At 44.3% G+C, this 7487-nt stretch overlaps 1 protein-coding gene across 2 annotated transcripts in view; it reads left to right on the top strand.

The window, feature by feature from the left end:
- Positions 1-2466: 2466 nt before the first annotated feature.
- The window catches only part of glis2b (GLIS family zinc finger 2b), a 28174-nt gene continuing 23153 nt past the window's right edge, over positions 2467-7487 (top strand). The window contains exon 1 of one of the 2 annotated variants that reach the window (XM_023423256.2): positions 2467-3507. The gene's annotated coding sequence lies outside the window, so the exon portion shown is untranslated. Of the gene's footprint in view, positions 3513-7487 lie in introns of both variants that reach the window. The other variant, XM_023423255.2, reaches the window with a different exon arrangement.

Here is a 7487-nt window from a genome sequence, read left to right as displayed (position 1 = left end):
TTGTCACCGCGGATGTGCATGTTAGCTTTTATTAGTTAGTCTGCCTTACTGATGCAGCTCTTAAGTTGTCAGGCGTTTACACAATGACGTCTTTTACTGGTTCTCACACAGCTGTTTACATGACTGTATTTTGCAAGAAAACTTAGAGGACACTTTGTATTCTTAAAATGTAATAAATATTAGCCTATTCAATTTACAAATATAATGTTTAATCCTAATAGACACAAACACTGATACTGCCCATACTATTAAATAGGAAAATAAAATATTTGATAGGAAATAAAATAAAAAAAATCTCTATGTCGTTGACTACTTGTGGATATGATCTCACATTGGTATTAAATTACCTGTTGAAATGGCCTGATATGTGTACAGTTTAAAATACATAGGAATACATTTCAGCCAATTAAAACTATGGATTATACTTTGATTTCATGACAGATAAAGTCTTAATATTCTGCAGCCCAGACACTGATTCAAACTTCGGCCTGTAGCCAATAAAAACGCACCTGAATCAAATCTACAACACAGCATGAATAGCTTACCAAATGAGACACCAAAATGCATAGGCTGCACACATTTGCAAAAGTATAAAAGCAGAAAGCATGAGTGTTATAGTGTTACAGTGAGCCACTTGGCCCTGTCACCACTACTCATGTCATTTTCCATGTTTTCATGTATTTCATCATTAACTTGCAAAGCTTCCAAGTCAAATTAACTAAATATAAAGCAAACCTGCAGGCAATTCATTTGAAATTAACGTGGGACTGAAATGCTACATATTGCATTACAGTGCGTTAGGAAATCTTTATCTTTATAGAATGTAAATGTGAGCTGGTTCATCTTCCTTTTAGAAATACAGAATCATTATATCTCTGTGGTTTCCCACAAAATGGAAATATAAGGTTTTGCAAATCAATTCTTACTGTTGAATAAAATCTCTGAGGGCTCTGAGGTAATTAAATCCTCTCCAGGCTGCTTCACGCCCTCTAGTGGTAGCATGGTGAAAAGGTGAGGAGGGGTGGGGGAGGGCACTGCTAAGTGCGACAGTACTCTGATGCACAGTTTGCACCCCAGCATCACAGACACACTGTCACACTGTGGACAAAACAGGAATGTCTTACAACAAATATAATAGGTATGAGACTGATGCAACATCACATTATGAAAAGTGGTCACTGCACCTCAGGTTGTGTTATGTTGCCTTGAAAAATCATGTATGTAAGTGGTGGTGTTTTTTTTTTTAGAGGTTGGCACCTACTGTTTACATTGGTATATCAATCAGAACTGACTCACATGTGTGGATGCTTTTGAGTTCCACATTTACAGCAGTCGCTGCCTGAACTGATGGTGCATCAGTGTTAAACACTGAAAAAGTAACAATAATGATGTCATACACCAAACACAGGCATACCGTGTTAGAAAAGAACAACCTTTACACACTGAAAGAAGCGTTTAGGAGTGTAGAGCAGAGCTCACCACACACCAGACCTTTAGATGTTGTTCATGACACCTTGCAACAACAAAAAAACAAATTGTGTGTGGAGCCAAGTTGGTATTGTGTGATGATCTGTGATTTGGACTCAACACTTAATTGCTATTATTTAAAAAAAAAACAAGCTACATAATCACGTTTTCTGTTTGAATTTTAAAATTGAACAAATTGCCAGTGTACATACAACATTTTTTCCTGTTCCTACTAAATTTTCTTTTGATCAACTTATCGATCAATTGGCTAATTGCTTCAGCACTAATTGCATATTGTATTTGTATAGCACTTCATATCCTTTACATTTCAGAAATTATTTGGAAATGATTGTACTTTTGACTCAGTCGACAGCTGTTTACTTTTTAGATAGGCCTATTGTTGTATATCAAATTACCTCATAGCATGTAAAATTATCTAGAACATTAAAGCATATGTAATAATAACCCACCAATAGCCTTGTAATCGAGTAGGCCTATTTTACAGTGCAGTATTGCTTGTATTTTAGTCAAAGCTCTGATAACCTCTTTGACAACTCACCCCTGACATTTCTAAAGAGTGCCCTGTCCCCAAAGATCAGGGAGGTGCAGTTTTTTCCAGCACATGAAAATATACACATGCACAAGTGTGAGAGGAGCTACTGTAAGTTTTGTGAGTGAAGACAGATGTGTAGGCCTCATTTTATTTAAATAATTTTACTATTGTTGCATTTGTTTTTCTTTTTGTTTTGTCTTTATTATCGCTGTCCTTGTAGGCCCTGTGTGTTTCTGGTAGCACATGGCTGCAAGTGTTGAGTTGACTGTAATGATTTATAGGGCGGAAGATACACATTGTTATTATAGTTAAATCATTGGCTGTCTGAACTTTGAATTATGTAACACTTGGATTTGTATGACAGCCTGCTGAGGCCGAGCTGGTGGCCAGCATGAGAACAGAGATGTCTACAAAGTCTGGAGGAGAAAAACACTGAGCAGGGCAACAAACAGAGGGGTGTTATCCTTCAGGACGGCCTGTTGATGGAAGGGAGCTGAGGCGGAGAGATGGCCAAGAGGACAGACAGAGAGGGAGAGGGGGAGAGTTTGGAGAGGAGCCGGGGACTGCCCATGGTGGATGGGCGGAGCAGTAAGCATGCGCTGAGCTGGCAGACTCTGGGCTGGTCCTGACGGGCTGGCTGGGCTCCGGACGGCTGTCTGTGTGCTTCAGACGGTCGTGGGGGAGACTACCATCAACGCTCTGCGTCTCCTCGAGTGCTCAGAGGGAGAAAAAAAAAAAAAAAAAGCTGAAGAGACACGGGGATAACTGCGAGAAAAGAACGCAAACAGCCCCACCTCAGCATCTGGAAAAGCACCGAAGGAGAAGGAGACGATCCTCCCCCTCTACCCCACACCCCGTCGCCAACCCGCCCTATCTACTCTACCCACCACTTCGTGCCATCCCTGTGGTCTGAACTGCCCTCCCACCCCCCCCAGGAGAACCACGAGCACCCATAGGAAACCCCCCACTTGACCAGCGTTGCCATTGAGCGATGCGCTTTGCATTCAGGAAGAAATCACTTATGCGTTTTTGATGCAGAACCCAACCAGTGGTCTTCATTTCATTTCCTCAGCGGGAACAGTTAAGGCTACGGATCTGGGTGTTTACACTTTTTTGACGGGTTTCCAGTGGCATGATAACATGCAGCATATATCATCCCACGGCAACAGACAAGGCTGTCATTCCATAGATTAGTCTTTATTTACACGCGCAGCTGTCACATACGCTGCGTTTGAGCTTATGTTTGATTTTTCCATGCTTAGAAATAATCCCGACAATGGTCTGGGAACGGACCGCCTCTCCAGACACCTAATAATATATTTTTAAGACGTGTCAGATCCTATATTTCGAAGAAAAAGCGAAACATTGACGAGGGGTCACTTGACACCGACGCCGTTCGAGCCACGGGACTTTGCGTGCGAAGTTTGCACCGGGAAGAGAGGGACCAAGTCGGAGATATCTCGGCTGTATCCACGGCGTTTTTCCCTGTAAGGTAAGCCGGGAGCAACCCTGTCTTGCATGTCAGACCTGTACATTGTGTCTATTGTCATGTGTGTCCACGTTGGTCTGAGAGCGCTGCAACAATGTGAAAAATTGCTCGAGTTCAAACAGGGCAGTGACCTATTTTCAGAGACTCTCCAGCGGTTCGTCGACATCCTGCAGCCTGGACTGCCCACACTGTCATTCTAAAGCCCGGGTTTGGCGGACGTGCCGTTTGTGCCATTTACGCAGACACCGTGTCAGTACCTAATTCAACATGGGAGCGACCTTTTCCGCGTGTCTGCATCCTTTGTGAACGGGCACCCCCCCCTTCAACCCCGAGAGTGATTTTTAGAGCAGTACTGTCACAAATCCTGTCCTATATAGAGGCGTACATCACGGCTCAGCCAGCTGTTGTGCAAGATGCAGGCTTGCATTGGGCTCTCTGATGTTCTGTCACAACATCTGATAAAGAGTTCAACGTCTACAGACTACTGACGGTCACTTAAACCAGGGATGTAAATAGAAAGGTGGGTAAATTGAGACCTCCACATGACGTAAACATCCACTAAAAATCGTGTCAATTTTCGGATTTATGATATATTTTTCCACATGACAGACTAAGTGTTATTTCATGCCACTGAGTTGTACGTCAGAAAGTGTTGTTTTTGAGTTCAGGCTCAGTGAGTTTTTTTGAGTTCAGGCCCAACTATGTTTCTGGTCACAACAGCAGATACGAGAACGCAGCATACCATGAGTTATTTATGCTTAAAAACCTTTCAGTGTGTTTCACAAACTGGGTGATGGTTGAAACTGGTGACATCTCTGCCATTTTATCATTTTTGTTCAGACCAATACTAACTTAGCTGAGGCCAAGCATGTAATGCAGGGGGCAAGGATGAACACAGGCAGAGAGGCCTAGATAAAGAGCTATTTTCCTCCAATTAAGCAATTCCACTGTCCCTAAGCCTAATTGTGTGCACACTGGGACTGGGATTGGGATGGACCTTCTCCTCATTGGCTGCCTCCCATGGGCCCATTGTTCCAGAAGATGCCAGGGGAAAGAGCCGAGCCCTGCCAAGGCAGACCTAACAAGCCCTGTGCTGGAGTGGAATAAGGCCTGATCATTAAAAAGCATTAGGCCACAATGCAGATCGAGGCACACTCAGGGGGTTTCAGTTTTATTGTGGATCAGAGTAGAATGGCTGTATATTTCCAAGGTGACTGTGAGGTAGTGTTTGAACAATATAATGTGTGGATGCATGAGAGAAGCTGTCACACAGATAGCACATGAGGACTGGAGGAGGTCTGGCTACGGGCCCGCTCGACCTCTCTCAAAGTATGCGGGGAAGAGGAGCAGTGAAAGAAGCTGCACAGGCTGCCGAAGAGGACTTTGACTCCCTCTTCTCCCTCCCTATTCCAGGCCCCTGCTATTTAATCCATAACCCCTCTCTGAACTGTGAGCACAGGTGCTCCTCACATCCCTGGCCTGCTCGCTGCATTGTTTATCCAATCAGCTGATGATCGGTTCAGCCACAGGTCAAGCATAACATCCATCTGACAGAAAGACGGGGGCATCTATCACCATCGGCACACTGGTTATTTAGGCGACACCTCTCTCACTTAGTCACTGCAGAGAAAAAGCTCGGCTCCACTGTAAAGCCAGATGTCCACTGGGGTCCAGCTGTGTATCCCTGTGGTGGCATTCCACACTCACAGGATGTGTGTGTGTATGTGTGTGTTTGTGTTGGCAGGCTTTTTTTTTTTTTTTTGCTGTACATTTTCTCATCCTGACTGCATGCTTGGCCAAATGTAGATACTTGGACAGCTGCTGGAGAGCAACAGCTTGCACAGAGCTTTGCTCAGAGTTACAAGTTTGACACCAACTGGCTTCATCTGCTGTAATTAGTGCAGCAGTGGATATACCAGAAAATCTTTCCACCATGCCAGTCCCTGAAATCAAATCATAGGTGTGGTTGTCATCCCCCTCCCCAGTTTTCCCGTTTTGAGATTTCACCCCCACACCGCAACAGTGTGACATCATACCCCTGAGGTCCCAAACTGTGAGGGAAAGGCAGCTGCTTTATGGTGGAAAAGGTGGACCCTAATGGCATATTCCTGCGTCAGAGAGCAACCACGAGGCATGTGGTAGAGGGATGGTGGGAACCCACACTGCACTTGTACTTAATGCTTTAAACCAGACCAATAAAAGTGTGCCTCATCTGATATAAGGAGAAGCGTGTTCAGTTTGGTTCTTGCATCGCGCAGTATGCTACCACAGAGAAACTCTCATCTGATATCGGCCTGTTGTGGTCCACTAAAATATGTAGCCACTGGGAAAATAAAACTCAGAGGACTAGCTCTGCTCCCAGTAAGTGGGTGGAATTTAAGTGGTACAAACTACACTGGGAGAGTGTTTGAATTAATATCACAGTAGGGTTCCATAGCTGCTGGGGATTACGGTCAAACTGAAAGGCAACTCAGCAGCAGGGGAGGGAGGATTACAGTGGTCAGTGAATGAGGCAACACGCAGCGAAAACAAGGCACCTGATACACACTTGCATTCATCTTCACAGGGATAAGAGCCACTTCATTTTAGATTCCCATGACAGATATATTCTTTTACACTTGGAGGTAATTAATGCTAATCAGATGAACAGATTTGTGATTCATTGTTGAGGTGCTCAACAGCTGAAATACAGCCACTAGTAGGGTATGTCATTTCTCTGACATGTTTAATGGAGTTGCACATCCAAGCTCTTGACCTTTGTTTGGGCTGAAAATGTCACAGGAGATGCATGATGTACACAGATGAAGCCATGTGGCCCTTCAGTGAAGCGAGGTGGGGAGAGGATGTTGTTTACAATGCGATGTCCATGATCAGTTTGAGAAAAAAAAAAAAAAGGTTGTCTTGGTGATGAGTTACAGTGTTCATGTTATTAAGTTATTATGAATGATATGAAATGAATGACCTGTTGTTGCTAACTTCACGGCTTAACTTTGTAATTAATTTTGGAGTTGCTGGCAAGCTCTTGGTTATTTTGCAGCCAATGTTGGCTGCACAGCGTAAATCATATGAGCCACAACGCTGAAGACATCAATGTGACTCAGTAAACTCTCAGTAGAAACGGAGCCGATTCAATAGCTGAACTTAAGTTAAACTCGAAAATGATAGTAAATGACTTTCTCAACTCTCGTATCATTACAGTCCGGCGCCGTACATTTTTTTTTCCCCACAAAATCGCTTTATCACTAATCATTGCCATGTGTGCAGCAGTGGAGGTGACACGGCCGTAGTGTTGAGCACTACAGTGTGACACCTCTGTGCGGGATGATGGCCAGGTTCCTGGACACTCACATCAACAATAGACAAAGCGGATACAGAGCTTGACTCACACTAACTTGCAAACTGAAAGAGACTAGTGCATACCGCTTTGCTCCCTGGCTGGCTGGGCTCACGGACCGTGCATTTTTCTCCAGTTAAACTGTAACCACTAATCACCTCACGGCCTCACTGTTTCCTCCTGGAGCAGACCATTCCTGGATCCCCAGGGTGGTTTAAAATGGCCCCTCGGGGATATATGGTCTACTCTTTTTAAAGTCACCTGTGTGGGACATCCCAAATGAGCGCAAGACTCTTGCTCTTTCTGTGAGGATCTGCCATTGTGAAGTTTAGGGGTCAGTTCCTCTGCTGCAAGTCAGCAGGCCTGCATTTCCAAAGTAAACACAGACAATTCAGTGCTTCACTCCAGCCAGTACCCCACCCTACCTCTTCTCATTCTCTTTAATGTTCCTTCTGCGCTCCCTGCTCAGTATTTCTATCGTGAGAGAATTTCAGCTCGCAGAGCCCTTCAGACAATACGCAGACCATGTCTGGGGCAGGGCACACTTGAGGAAAAGTCAGAGAGAGAATATAGGAGTAAAGCCAAGACATGAAAGAATAAAAGCAACGTAAAGGAGCTGGCAGAGAAGGGAGAGGGTGTGTGGG

This window comes from Seriola lalandi, unplaced genomic scaffold (assembly GCF_002814215.2).
Source record: "Seriola lalandi dorsalis isolate HSWRI2012SDOR001 ecotype SW California unplaced genomic scaffold, Sedor1 jcf7180002054690, whole genome shotgun sequence".
NCBI lineage: Eukaryota > Metazoa > Chordata > Actinopteri > Carangiformes > Carangidae > Seriola > Seriola lalandi.
The sequence above is the reverse complement of the archived record's forward strand: the minus strand, read 5'-3'. Positions and strand labels throughout refer to the sequence as shown.